This window comes from Lepisma saccharinum, chromosome 21 (assembly GCF_977018435.1).
Source record: "Lepisma saccharinum chromosome 21, izLepSacc3.1, whole genome shotgun sequence".
Taxonomy (NCBI): Eukaryota; Metazoa; Arthropoda; class Insecta; order Zygentoma; family Lepismatidae; genus Lepisma; species Lepisma saccharinum.
The window spans coordinates 13,640,534-13,655,599 of NC_139249.1; positions in this window are offsets into that span (position 1 = coordinate 13,640,534).

Here is a 15,066-nt window from a genome sequence, read left to right on the forward strand (position 1 = left end):
CTGATATGATCCATAATTTTGTGACGTCACAACTGATATATTCTTTGGTGATTGAACACGTACTTTTTGTGTTATTGTATGTAAATTGCACCTTGTTTGTAATATATATATTTCTTGTTTAATATTTATTGTATTTTATGTTCTATTATGAGTAATTCAATCTATCTGTATATTTGAGAACATGCATTGTGCGAATTTGGAATCTAAATTTGTGTAGATGTCAGTCTTGCTTCTAGTATCCTTTTGTAAATAGCAAGTGATTCATCTATATTTGATCTGTAATCTTGAAATAGTATAAGAGCAAGGATTTCGCATAAGAAATTAACACACTTTCGCCGCAGATCGTCGATAGATTTTAAAACTCAAAAGAACTGCTCGGTGCTGTACAGTGGGATCCATGAGTATTACCGTGCAAATTGTCCATTACTATTGTCATTAATTTTTCTCTTACATCCTGTGTGTTTTTAAGCGATGGATTTTTATGTATGCTGGTGTAGAAGTTATCAACATCTTGTTTTGAGTTTTCTTTTAATTCTTGAAGCTCTTATTGGGTCAAATAAAGTACACAAACATGGTGATGGACAATTTGCACGGTAATACTCATGGATCCCACTGTACGTACATACATCTTGGTATGGTAGTTCGAGGCGCAAACTAGGCCTATGCGACCATAGGTACGCCGATAGCCACGCATTGAGGTTATGTGTTATAGTTGAGTCAAGACACCGATAAAGCGAAATCCTCACATTCATAAGAAATATATTTGCATTTTGATTGTAATAAATACAGAATAAATCCTTTCATTTCATGTACGGCAGTAATGTGATTTTATTCCTCTGTGCTGTGAGATATTGTTGCCTAACACTACCCCTGTACAGTGGGATCCACTAGTATTGCTCAGCAAATTGTCCATGACTATTTTCATTAATCTTTCTCTTACATTCTATGTGTTTTTAAGCGATGGATTTTATGTATGATGGTGCAGAAGTTGTCAACAGCTTGTTTTGAGTCTTCTTTTAATTCTTGAAGCTCTTATTGGGTCAAATTAAGTGCATGAACATGGTGATGGACAATTTGCACGGTATTACTTATAGATCCCACTGTACCTGAGAGAAGTCTGTGTACTTCAACGAGTCTCATTGTTCACCGCTGAGCATTATTCAGATATTATTATTATTAAATAAAATACAACCACTGAATACCAAATAGTAGAATAATACACTCAAACGTATCATCCAAAATTCGATTTGATAAAGCAGTTGACATTGAGTTAAGCTTGAGTCGTTTTTGCTTCTGTTAAATTAATTAGATATTTTGTGTTTTATGCGTAATCTGACAAGTCTGGTCGTATTTGTATGTGTGCGTTCAAGTTTACAAACACTTTTCGTGGACAAATATATTTTTGTATCGTAAAACTTGTTCAATTCTTTCTAAAGTAGTACCTCTATCCTAATTATTAGGGAACGGAACTTTATGTGCTAAAAAAACTCAGAAATATTTCTTTTTCTATGTGTCATAAGTGTTGAAAATATGTGATAAAAACAGGAAAATATGTGACAAAAATAAAAACAATTTGGTAACAAAAGCAAAATATTACATGCATTTTAAACACCTGAAATCAGTTTCTAAATGCTTAACTCTTAGTGAGCTATTTCTTGGAAGAGTTGCACTGGATCACCATAGTTTTTTCCAAATTCTCCATTGTAAATCTGTGACGATTATCTCTAAGAAGAATCTTATATTGCGAGAAAGATCGCTCCACGTCACAAGGAACAATTCTTGCATATTTGAAGCACGAAATGCCACTAACGCTGAAGTTTTCAAAAGCTTCTTCTTCCTCTACTTCACCTTCCAAAACACTTGAAATTTGGCACAAAGTTCGAAAACCTTGGTTTTTCCCAAAAATTTAGCACTTGTGCGTTAGATGCAGTGAGTTCTTCCAGTTTCGTTTCTGCTATACGGACTTCACCCACGGAAGCTGCCAAAGTGTTCGCGGACGATTCAAGCTTTCGTATGGAATTAGAGAGAAAGGATAGGTTTGTTGATATGTATGCCAATTCGACTTTTAAGGAGGGATCCTTCAACAGTTCTTGCAGAATTTCTTTGTCGAGATCGTTTACAACAGATAGAATTTTTTCAAAGTTCTGGGCATAATATACAGCTGCATCCAACCAAATGCCCCATCGCGTAACTACAGGTGTAGGAGGAAGGACAACCTCAGGACATTTTTGTTTAAAAATGTCTATTCTTCTAGGTGACTTGATAAAAACTTTCTTCCTATTTGAAACCAGTTTATCGACGTTGGGATAAAGAGCTCTTATCTTTTCACATATTCTATGCAACACATGAGCACATGAACACATAAAACGAGGGTCTCTATCTTATCGCAGAAAAAACATTTATTTACCTAAAGTTCCGTTCCCTACTAATTATAAATACAATTTGTTGTAAGTCCAATTTAATCCCATATTCGCAAATGAGGATTGAGCCTACAATTTAAAGGGTGATTCGAATCATTATTAAGTGTTCTCGTATGAATTGAGCCCGGAATCTTCTAATTTAAAGAGGTCATTTTGTAACAATAATTAATGATCATTCTAATGTTGATAATTGAAGTTTATGTAACGCCTACGTAACGCACAGATAGGCTAATCGCAACTGGACTTAGCGATGATAAGGTATGATGAAATTGATGAAGGGACACTCACAAAGAGCACCCATGCCTAGGCCGGGATCCGAACCCGGTAATCCTGGCGACCTGGCGCGCTATGCTAACCACTCCACCATTTGTGAAATTCTCAATTACTATGGATAACAATAGGATTCGAATTCAAGCAACCGATATCTTGTCTTGAAATTTTATGTACTAGGAATACAGTTTTATTGTATTCTTTTATCCTTTATTTTCAATTTATACTGTCATTAGTTTCAAATACCGTATCAGCATGCTTTATGCGATATTCAAGTGCCTTTAGAAAAGCAATCACTGAAATCTATCACATATCCTCTGTAATTAAATACAGTAATGAAATATTGAGAATGTGACACAGAGGTTCCTCGTCTCCATTGGACTACAGGTTGCACGTGACTGTCTCGTGTTACTAATTTGTACATTGCATGCTCTTGTAAGTCGATGTACGCATGCGTGGAAGATCCTGGTAATTAGGTCTCATGCTGATTGATTGGTTAGAGAAACATATCTCATCGGCATAGCAGCCGTCTGCCATCGATCGAGATTGGTGTATGCCCACATCAATCATACAAATTGAAAGAGAATATTGATTACGCACTATTACTTTGTTCTATCATGAAATTTTAATTTTCAGGTTCTTAGTTGCTAAGGAGAACTTCACGGCAGGACAATTGCTGCACTTGCTCTGAAAACAAAAACACTGGTGTTAGGCCCACGCTACATTTTGTTGAACGTGGTCGTGTTAAAATGGCGTATTGACCAAAATGTAGTCAATACACTACAGAAAATTAATTAGCAGGCCCGTAGCCAGGATTTTATTTCGGTGGGGCTCATCCCTTATCAGCAGCCACCATCTAAAGGGGGAAACGTTTGAAGAGTAGAAGCCCTGAAGATTATCCTGCTGATGAAGTAAAATTAATTAGCACCATGCACGATTTAAGTTAGATTATTGTAGGAATTCGGGGGGGGGGGTTCAGCTCCCTTAGCCCCCCAGGCTACGTGCCTGTTCATTGGTTTCTTGATTTATTTTACTTCGCTTTTCCGCCACTTTTGGCTAATCGCAAGGATGAAGATGCATGGTGATAAGTGGATGTGGATGAAGGGACAATCAGAAACATATGCGGACGACACAACACGAGCCCCACAGAGGAATACTGGTTGTGAGATCAGACGCCAGAACCTCGCTAGTCTGCTAGGGCGTACTACAAGGAAGGGAGGTTGACATTTTCGTGTCTTTGCAATGGGCCACCCCTTACACCCCTTCACACAGAAAAGAAATGCATCAAGTTTGTAGCTCAGACCAAATAGAAAGATGCAGAAAGGTGAAAAAGAAAATAAAAGAACAGCTCGGGCTTTCATTATATGATGCACTTCGTTACCTTTACAAACGATATACAAAAATGCATCAAACTATAATCCCGTTTCTGTGCGGGGGATGCGTTGATGCGTTTCTGGTGCATCAAATAGACTTGATGCCTTTAGTTTTCTGTGTATAGGATCACTGGGTTTAACATCATTTTTTACAGTGTGACATTCTATTATTGTCAAACAGTAGGAATTTCAATGGAATTGCCTCATACTTTATCACTATAAATTTGAATGCAATTTTTTGGAATAGTTTGAATTAGGTAGTAGCCAAAGGCTCGTGCCACGTACCGCCGAGACTTACTTTACCATAAATGCCAGCTTGGCACAGGGGTAGAGTAAGAGATACCTAGGTCTAAGATTTGAGGAGCTAACGTTTTATGTTGGTCAAATAAAACAGAAAGTTTACTTACTACAAAAGAAATAAACCGAAATATATTCTGAAAAACATTTGCATAATACAATTTCCACACTAAGTTAGATTTCTTTCTACACGTTGTGATTGTTATCTTAGGAAAGCTTCTTCTTCTAAAGGTTTCTTCTTCTGAAAGCTTTCTCATCTAAAGGCTTCTTCTTCTAAAAGCTTCTTCTGAAAGCTTCTTCTTCTAAGGCTTGTTCTTCTGAAGATTTATTCTTCTAAAAGCTTCTTCTTCTTGGATTACAACCATTTATTTGCATGCTTGTATTCTTCTTGGATTACAACCATTTATCTGCATACAACCATTTATCTGCATGCTTGTATTCTTATTGGATTACAACCATTTATCTGCATGCGTGTGTTCTCCTTGGATTACAACCATTTATCTGCATGCGTGTGTTCTTCTTGGATTACAACCATTTATCTGCATGCATGTATTCTTCTTGGATTACAACCATGCCTTCCCTAGGGTCACTGCCTAGCTTGCTGCGCCCCCTACTAACCAAATGGAAAAAGGGGTAATCAAAGGGCGCCGCCAATCCCACGCTCACCTTGATCGGGGCTGCAATAGATGCGCCTACACGAAGTGCTTGAGGGCTGCCGAGGTCTTGGCGCCACACCGGGAAAACAACCAAAGCCCAACAAGAAATCTCTTCTTGTAGGAACCGTAAAGACACAAAATCGTAATCACAGTTCGACTTCTTTAATTTCTTCGTATAATCATATTTATTTATTTATTTATTCCAAGTTTCAGATACAGCACTTTTAAGGCCATTTTACACTGAAAACTCTAACAAATAACAAGAACAAGTCAAGATGGTTTTAGGTAAAAACAAGAAAGGTTAAATATAAACTTAAAACATAAACAAGGAAACAAACAAAGATTTACATATTCATTTTTAGGGAAGATCGGAAAATGCTTTCAGGGGCAAAAATGTCTATGTTTGTGGGTAGTTTATTGTAGAACTGGGACAGCCTGTGGAATAGAGCGCGCTCTATAAGGGAAAGCCTAGCGGTAGAGTTGTGGAACAATTCAGTGTTTCGGGTCGTTAGAGAGGGAACTCTGAAGTTGAATTCTGTAAGCAGAAATTCAGATCTTCATTTTCCATTGATGATTTTATAGAAAAATTTTATATCGGCCATATCGCGTCGGGTCTGCACTAACTGGATGTTCAAAGTAGTCAGGATGTCAGGTTTCTGAAGATGCCGCAGAGAAGGAATTCTATGACGAACAATGGCGGCAAAGAAGCTGAGGACGGAATCCATGATAGAGAGATTTGTATTGGAAGCCATGGCCCAGACTGGAGAGCAGTATTCGAGAATCGGAGAAATGAATGATTTGAAAAACAGGCTAAGAGAAGTTGGAGTATCAATTTCAGTGAATCTGTAGAGGAGGCCTAAGAGGCACATTGCACTTTTAGTTGTAGCTGCGATGTGTTCCTTAAAGTTCGGTTTTTCATCTATGATAACACCTAGATCATTTTGGGTCGCAACTGTAGTAATATAATTGTTTTCAAGAACATAATGAGAATGTATTTTGTTCTTTTTTAAAGACACTGTGAGGGAGGAACATTTCTGCGGGTTAAGTTGTAGATTCCACTGATTACACCATGTGACAAGTTCAGAAAGAGCATTCTGGAGCATCACAGCATCTTGTGTGGTTGAGATTTCTTTGAAAAGTTTACAGTCGTCAGCAAACATGAGTATATGTTACTATTGGCCATCATTTGATCTTTTCTCTTTGATTTCACTTCATCATTATTCTGAGTTCATAAATTAAGACGAACACAATTAGTTTCAGTAGTTGCAATCACTTTTATTTAGTTCCCTCCCTCACTCATTGTTCCTGTAATCCACGATCCTAATACTTTGGTCGCGTGCAGCCATCTATTGTCCACTTTATCTGACTTGGCGCTACGTTTGGGTGCGTAACACTCGTAGGCAGTTGTTGCCAAACAATTTGCTCGTGTGTTTGACTTTTGGTTGCTCTTGCATCGCTGTTCTACATCTCTAGGTTAATGGCAACGATAAAGATAAATAGGAAATTAAATGAATAGAACAAACAAGCACAATACCGTACCCAGGATTCAAACCGAGAACAACTTCGTCTGTACGACGACCATAACGACTCCGACACCAAGGCAACACCAACAAAAGTAGATAAATTAATAACATTCAGTTATTTCCAGCAAAGTGTGCATGCGCTGCATTTCAATGGTATCGCTAAAAATGTGCATACAATTCATTAATCTGCATATATTTCTTTCCAACGTAGTTCGTATAAAGTTGTCACAACGGTTTACACTCAGTTAGTTCCAATAGTGTGCATAAAGATAGATTGAATGAATATATTTACACAATTTTCATAAAATAATTTCCAACAGTCCTTACATGTAGTTGTTTCCAACCGTTTGCATACATTTCATACAATAGTTTAATGTTTTTTTTATTATCTTTCTAACTTTAGAAAATATAAAACGTATGTGAACTGTTGAAAATAACTTTGACAATAAGTATTCAGGAAGGTGGTAATATTTTTGAGGACAAGTGGTGATGGTGGTGTGTGTGTGGTTAGCTTCTGTGACATCAAATTATTGAAAAGTGTATAGACCAGTAGCATGACTATATACACCACGAAGCAACAGAGGGCAGACCCTAACCCCTTCCCCCTCCAGAAAACAAGAAAAACTAGAAAAATAAATGCTCTTTTAGCTCAAAGATGCACTTTTGTATGGTATATACGGGCATATTAAGTGTGAATCCCAGAAAATATTCTTGTGCCCTTTCTCGGTACCTCACTATTCATTTTTGTCAGCTACAGTGGGATCCATGAGTATTACCGTGCAAATTGTCCTTCACCATGTTCGTGCACTTTATTTGACAAAATAAGAGCTTCAAGAATTGAAATAAAACTCAAAACAAGCTGTTGACAACTTCTGCACCAGTGTACATAAAAAATCATAGTTTAAAAACACATAGCTTGTAAGAGAAAATTTTAAGAAAATAGTCATGGACAATTTGCACGGTAATACTCATGGATCCCACTGTAGCAAAGGCAGACATCGTTTTCTAAATTGAAAATAATGGAAGATTAAAAGTGGTAGACGCTGTAAGTGGCACAAACATTAAAACACCGTTTTCCACGTGAAACTGTCAAATATGCCATGCTTTATAATGTGGTAGACGTGAAAAGTGGCTGGTAGCCCTCTAAGTAGTTCAAAAGGGTGTGTAAAGAGGTTGCTAGTGTGAAGGTCTCTGCGGGCTGATTTGGTGAACGACGGAAGTGCCAAGCGGGCTGATTAGGTGAACGATGGAAGTGCCAAGCGAGGTGGCAGCCGTGAAAATCGTAAACGTTGTAAGTGGGAAAACAGTTTTTTCCGATTTCCCAACAATTTAGCTTTTGGCACTTACAACGTTTACCACTTCTAGTCCTCAATTATAAAAACCTATTTACGGAGTACCATGTGTCAGGATCGCCTTAGTGATCTGGCTTTAGTCAAATGAGAATGACAGAGCCAAATATATATATATATATAAAAATTTTAACGAAATACGACATTGACATCTCAAATATTTTAAAATGAATGACTTTTTATTCGTGCTAAGACGTCGCTACTGTGAAAGGCCTATCGAATGTTCTATCACGTATTCACACATAAATAGATCTATCTGAATGACTGGGTATTAAATAGGACTATTGGAGAAGAATTACATTTACAAGACGCTCTCGACCTTAGTAACGCAGCTAACACAAATGTCAATTGAGTGGTCGAAGAGAGGAGCTGTAATTCATTATCGAGCGAATCTTAAGTAAGAGGAAGCAGCTATTGACACAGCATGCATGGCGTGTTCTTACGTTGTACAAATATTTGCACTTGTTTCTCTATCGTGTTTGCAGGATTCGAATAAGACTCACTGAAGAACACAATCATTTCATATTAGTAATATATAGAAGGGGTTATCAAGTTCATGAAAGTTCCCTGGTAACAGTCACATTCACTGTAAGTATACTGGAATTGCACTTACATGTAAGGCGTATTTATTGTTTAAAACTTGCTCTTTACGACTCAATCCTTATTAGACATTTTCTTATTTGGAAATATTTTTAGTAATACAATCCCTGTGTACAGTCACCGGCAATAAGACTGAGACACCTATATCCTATAACTCTACGGCATTGGTAGAAGTTGCCATTGAAAATTGCACTTAAAATCCACTTATAACCGTAGAGTTAGGCAACACACATAACGCTTTGTAGGGAAGAGAGTACTTCAGGATCAAGTTGTCCCATTTTTTTTTGTCGGTGACTGTACATTCGGGTGTAATGAGTAACGTTTTGTAAAGATACCCAAACGTCAATCTCACTTCCATGTAGTACACCTTGGACTGCATTGCTGCAGACTAACGAGGCTCTGGCGTCTGAACTCTCGGCCAGTTTAATCCTCCGTGGGACCTGTGTTGTGTGCTGCCCACATGTTGTATTATGCCTTTATCCACTTCATCTTTTCACCAGCCTTCCTCATCTTCGCGAGCCAAAATGTATCCCAGAAAAGCGAAATTAAATAAACCAAATCAACCAGTCAACGCGAACTGGTCTCCCACATTTCGTTTGCTCTCAAAGATAACGAACACCGTGACTATTTACTTAGATATCCTCTCGGGTAATGAAATTCCTTATGTAGCCCTGTGAAAAATCTTGACCTCTCTAGCTGAAAGAAAAAGGTTTAGTTTCTGCAAATGCCAATAGATGGCGCAGTTGTGGTATTACGTCACCCACCCACACAGGTCAGGGCGTAAGGTATTAGCCCCGTCTCGTTGGCTGCACTTTTCAACACGGTGCAGTGCAGGTGTATCCAGTGTCAAGAGTGGTGCAAGGAAATTACGTGCAACCAACTAGTCGGAAATCGGTGTTCAAGTTCAGATGATTCAACAAATGCCTGTCTGCTGCTTTAAACGGTCATTTTGATTAGTTAGAACGCACCACGTGATCATACACCACACACACTCCAGTCCGGAAGGTAGTGCAGACACCAAATCCACTACTTGACTCCAAATCAACGAACTAGACGCTTCGGTGCAAAGCGAGTCAAAAAGTACAGCCAACTACTGTATACGATGCTATTCCGAATCACTCACCACTTCCAGCTGCTCTACGCCTTGCTACCAGTTAAAATGGACACCCGACGTGACGAGCGAGTTCAACAGGGGATAGGATTTGACCGCACGTAGTGGTGACGGTTTGATTTATGTTAAGTAGTTACTTGTTTAACATTATTTTAGTTTGTTTGGTAGAAGCAGTGTTAGTAATTATTTATCTTGTTGAGCTTTATCCGAATGATCGTCACTTCAGACAAGAAAAGGGGGGTCCATACACAGACAGAAATTCATAATTAATAAGAGATAATTCCCATTCTATTAAAAAGACAAATTGTGGATTGAACCCATGAATAAATAAATTAACAGCACAGAGAGTAACTTGCATTGGAATAATGTCGTTGAGTGTTACTGTTAAGTATAAAATGACTGAATATCATTATGAATATTATTGTAATATTTTCAGCGACAGATTATGCATTTCATTATTGTTACATTTCAAGTAATTAGAATTGTTAATAAACTGTCTTCTATTATCTAGTCCTTTGTCATGCTTTTGATGAAAATAACAATAACTGACTTAATACCACGAACCTATAAGGGTCCAGTAATGCAGGAGACATAGTTTATCTGTGTTCAGGTTGGGTGTTGTTAACCCAATTAAAATATTGTAGTATTTCCGAGCCAGAAATACGAACGAAGGGGCTACATTCATCAGAGGGATTGGGTATGGAGTCACGTCGTACCCCAACAGCAAAAGAAACAGTAGACGAATTGTCCATCACTATTTTCATTCGGTCTGTATTACTCAGTGTGATGATAATGAATTGAAATAATGACATCAATAAGCAGAGGGCAATGCCCGCTTCGAACTAACGACGTTTTATTCCTCAAAACAACACAGGATGTAGAATAAGAAAGTAATGGAAATAGCAGTGGGCAATTTGTCTACCATTATCTTTGCCGTTGACTGTACAACATGCTAATCTAACTTAACCTAACAATAGATCTACCCTATTATACATTTAACCAACTCTTGAGCTTTTTAGATTCGACTTCGTCCACACTTCACTAACCAGTGATAGTTAATTTGAGAATTGCAAAATTCAGAGTTCATGGCTGGGTGTACAGTGTGTTCAAAAAGTGACTCAACATTATGAAGAAATATACACATGTGCTCTAACAAGAACTGTAAATGTTCTCCATTGTGCATTTTTACACAGATGTGAAAGACTAATCACATTTAGGAAATACTTTCTGTAACGTTCCAGTCGATATCTTACCCACAAAGAATTTAATGGTAATCTACAGCTTAGGTGATTTAAATATACGGTGTCATTCAGATATGCCAAAAGGAAGAAGTCTGGAGTTAATTCTGGAGATCGTGCAGGCCAACAATGTTGAACCAGTCTTCCGGATCATCTTCTTGAGGCGCTACAACTTCATGTATTGAAAGTTTTGGCCTTCTCAACAACATCTCTCCACTTTTTCCTGTCCTGGATGCTCTTCGTCCAATTCTTTACTTTCATGTCTTTCAAATCTTTAATTATTTCATCTTCCCATCGTTTCTTTGTCCTACCAAAGGCTCGTGTTCCGAGTGGTTTCCATATATATATTTATTTTACTAATCTTTCATCAGACATTCTATTTATGTGCCTAAACCATCTCAGTCTTTGTGATTTTATGAAATTTGCGATATTTTCATTCCTGATTAATTTGTTGAGTTCTTCGTTAGTTCGTATTCTCCAATTTGCATCAGATTCCTTCAGAGGTCCATAAATTCTTCTTAAGATTTTCCATTCAAATATTGAGAGTTTCTGTTTACGTTAGTGTTGCCCACGGGACGAGACGGGACAGGCTTTTAAAAATTCGAGACGAGACGAGATTGACCATGTGTCATAAGACAAACGAATATTTTCGAGACGAGACAGCATTTCCACGAGACTCCACGAGACGAGACAGGCCAAAGTCTCGTCTCGTGGGCAACACTAGAGTCTTTGAGGTTCCAAGTTTCGCATGCATATGTTATGATATGATAAAGTCTCAGTTTCGCATATTTAGATATTCGTTTGCTCTTAAATAGAGCTAAGTTGGCGAAATATGCTTTATTACCCAGAATAATTATCTCTTTAAATTCTTCTTCAATTGTATTGTCGCCAATTACAAGTGATCCAAGATATTTGAAAGATCTTCCGGATAAACAAGTTAATTCATTATTTTCTGATCATATAGAAAATAAGTTCGCCTGTCTTCATAGCGATGCACATTTATATACATTTATATATATATTCACTTTTACATTGCAGAAAGTACTATTAAATAGAGCATAAGAATGCAACCACTATGACAACCTGTTCGGATATTTTCTCCAGTTCTTCAATACACGGTTTAAAGGAAGCCTTTGAACGGAAAAGATATCGTGCAGAAAGGTAAGGGTTTATGATCATTCTTAAGATTCAATAAATAATATTAGTTTTAATGATATATAAAAACAGAACTAATATGAGTGATTAGCCGAGTAGATAAATGTAAATACGGCGTTCAAAAGTATTCAGTAATAATGAGAACAGATTGTCATGTAAAATAGAAAATCTTGATATTGTATTCTTTGGGAAAATGATGTTCCCACATAATAATACGTGAGCTGTTTAATATAGAATTATTATTCCTTTATTCACATAATTTCTGAAAAATCGTCAGCTGAGATATATGCGATGCTATAGGAGGTATATGGAGAGTCTCTTCTTCCCTATAGCACAGTTCGAAGGTGGTTTCAAATGTGTATAGGAGGGAGAATTACATTGTGCGCCACCCACACTTTGGTAACACAAAATGCACATGAGAAATGTGCGCTGTGCGTTCCAAGAGCACGATAATGCACTGCAGCATCACTAAACATTATTTGTTTATTATTTTAATAACAACTTTACAACATGATATATACATGTTCGATCGTTACTGTTTAGAATCTTGACATATGCCCAATAATATTTTCTTTAATTGAATTAGCGTGACTTAAATAAAACCATAGAAAATCGCAGTTTGTGACTTGTGTACCTTTTCCCAAACACCCTAGATATTATTCGCCCATATGATCATGATCCTTACATCTCTCTAGAATATTTTCAGTATAAATCAATTTATATCAGAAACGTAATTGATTGTGGTATATATTTAATAAAACTAACTATTCTAATGAAAATACCTCTTAAAATACTTTTATATAGGCGACTAGTAAGATTCTTCTGTTACTATAAACAATAAATTTTAAATTTATAATTATATTTTTCCGTGACCCTTAATATTCTGCTTGCATACTGCATTATATGTATTCATATCATACAGAACATGTTAATCAAGGGGTCCCGGGTTGGATACCCTTGGTATACATAGTGGTTCGGATCCCACTTTAAACTGTAGGACCAGTCCCGATTACCCTTAATGTGCATAAAGTGGACTTAAAACACCAAATCAATCAATCAATCATACAGAACATGTGAATGATGTTCTTATATCTGCGAATATTGTCTCAAATATAAACACTATTTTAATATTTCGTTCAGTTAGTAATAGTATAATTTATGTCATAACGTTCGTCTAACAAGTTATTTAATATCAATGAACTCGCAAGAAATACTTATGATGCAAAAAATGTTTTCTCCATTTAACACATAAGATAAATTTCAATTTCCATGCAAGTAATGATTATTCTTTTAAATAAAAAAATATAACTGCAATTTGTTTCACCACTATCTTGCACCAAACGAGATGTATTCAATTGACATATTTCCAAACCAATAAATGTAAAATTTGTACATGTATGTTCTATGCAAAGCAGAAAATTATTTTCTCCTTTCCAGAATAATATGGGTTTCTTTGCTTCTGGCAAGCACTTTCGTGACTACATATCTTATATATCAATCCTGGCGGAAGTTTCAAGACAACCCAATTGTTGTAACGATTGAGCGCAATTACAATGAATGGAAAATCCCAATGCCAGCAAATATCGTATGTCCAGAGAAAGTGAACGTTTCTGACTTCAGCACAATAATAGAAAAGTACGTATACAAATAAGGGCTTCAAAAGCAACAAATTAAGTAAGGTAAAGTCAGTGGCGGCAATTGGGTACCAAAACTACACCCACGCCCTCCCCCTAATCGCCATGACTGGGTAAATTTATGCACGTACACTATACACATTTAGAATTTATACTTGAGTCACACATTTAGAATGGATGGTATTCAGCAAACAACTTCCCCCACAATTCATTGCGCCAAATCACGCCCGCCTCCATATTTCGGGCAAAGAGATCAGATCCTGTGTTGAAAACATGTCGGTTAAGCATTGTGCATGTGGTCCTTGAAGAAGTGAATCAATGTATAATTATCATGATCATAGGAAGAATGTGTACGTATAAAATATCCCAAATTTCCTCGCTGTAATAAGGCTTCTCGCCCACGAATCTTTTGCCAGACTTTATGCTTATTCAACTGTTTCTTTTCAAAGTACATGATGACGTCAAGTTGAATATCATCCATTCCACGATGAGATCCTCCACATATTATGTTACTTCGGCCTGGAAATTAAACCGATTTTGTGTTGAAATCACGTTCATTATTTGTTAACTGCAACATTGATTTCAATAAGTATAGTCATTGTCTTCGTAGTAGATAGAAAATAAAAACAAACTTCAAGGAAGCGGATTTATATACTGCTTTAGGGACATAAACTGGGAAAGTACAACTATTCAATATCAAACTACTTTTCAAGTTTATAAGAGCTTGGAATAGAAACTGTCGGAGTTGTAAAATTGCATAAGTGGCTGTTCTGAATTACTTACATTCACATCGAATGTATCAATTACTAAATACCATAAGCACTAACGTAAGCAGGATATTTTCGTAGGGGGCTAGAATTGTAAAGGTGGATGTTACATAGCTACGTTCTAGGAGGGGTTGGAATACACAATAAAATATTTCGTAAATACAATTTTAACCTTCATTTTAAATAAAATAAATAAATAACCCATGGCTCGACAGCCCTTGAAGGGCGTAGGCCTGTCTCCCGACTGCCAGTCTCACTCCCAGATTCCTACCTAGAGGTGTGGAGATCTTCAACCGGTAAATAAGGACGTCGGGTCAGCACGTCGAACCCCCAGACGTTATAGGAGATTCCCGAGACCGGGTTACGCCACTCACTCGTAGCTGCCTAATTTCCTCACGATGGTGGGTTGCCACAGGTCCTATACACAGGCCGAGAACCCAGGCGGACTCGAGCTCATGCCGTCCCGCAGGCGGAGTCCAAAGCACAGCGCCTTAGACCGCACGGTCACGGAGGAGGACCCTTCATTTTCAAAGTTATTAAAAATATATTAATCGGAGACATTTTAATAGGGGTTTGCATTTCTCACTTTGATTTTTCCGAGTTCCATACCTACTTCCACTTGAAAATGTTAATTTTCTCAAAATTTCTGAAGGTGCTATAGCCCCGTCAGCTC